Source organism: Penaeus monodon, chromosome 24 (genome assembly GCF_015228065.2).
Source record: "Penaeus monodon isolate SGIC_2016 chromosome 24, NSTDA_Pmon_1, whole genome shotgun sequence".
NCBI lineage: Eukaryota > Metazoa > Arthropoda > Malacostraca > Decapoda > Penaeidae > Penaeus > Penaeus monodon.
In genome coordinates this window covers 4,542,271-4,542,838 of record NC_051409.1, presented here as the reverse complement: position 1 = coordinate 4,542,838, position 568 = coordinate 4,542,271, and the positions used below count along the sequence as shown (strand labels likewise).

Sequence of the window (568 nt, the reverse complement as noted above, 5' to 3'; positions counted from 1 at the left end):
TCATCAAGACAGTTCTCATTTTATAAAAATCACATACATATATCCGATTTTATATAAAAACGATTATCTCAATAGAAATTCAAAAGTACGATTATTCTAGAATTCTCTCTATAATAACATCACATCTAACACCAACCCCGCTATTACGCATATATATCCCCAAACCAAAAAATAACTTACTTTTCAAAAAATACACCCAAAAAAATCAGACAAGAAATACCCACCAAAAAAAATAAACACCTTAAAAGAGAAAAACCAAAGACAAAACCGACTTTATATCAAGGCCAAACGACCGTCATCTTGCCTCAGTCACCTCCTCCGCCTCGCAGGAAAGACACCATGGCCGCCGCCGCGTCGCTCCTCCTCTTTATCGGCTTCCATCCACGTGGTAAGATGGCTGGCGTTTGTTATTTGTGGGGATAAGTGTACCTTGGATATCTGTGTGTCGGATGAGGTGGTCGATGAGGGTTGGTTGGGGGTTTATTTGATGAGGGAAGCGAGTGGATGGTTTTGGTTCCGAGAGCGTGGTGTTCTCGGAGGTAAATTTTTGGATTATTTCATTCATGCA

The 568-nt window shown here is 40.3% G+C and overlaps 1 long non-coding RNA gene across 3 annotated transcripts in view; it reads left to right on the top strand.

Annotated features, from left to right (window-relative positions):
* LOC119588487 overlaps window positions 1-568 on the top strand; it is a 69,297-nt gene that overhangs the window by 64,549 nt on the left and 4,180 nt on the right. The window contains exon 1 of one of the 3 annotated variants that reach the window (XR_005230094.1): window positions 271-388. The exons of 1 other annotated variant lie outside the window; for it this stretch is intronic. This is a non-coding gene — a long non-coding RNA (uncharacterized LOC119588487). Of the gene's footprint in view, window positions 1-270; window positions 389-568 lie in introns of those variants that run through there. One more of the 3 variants, XR_005230095.1, reaches the window with a different exon arrangement.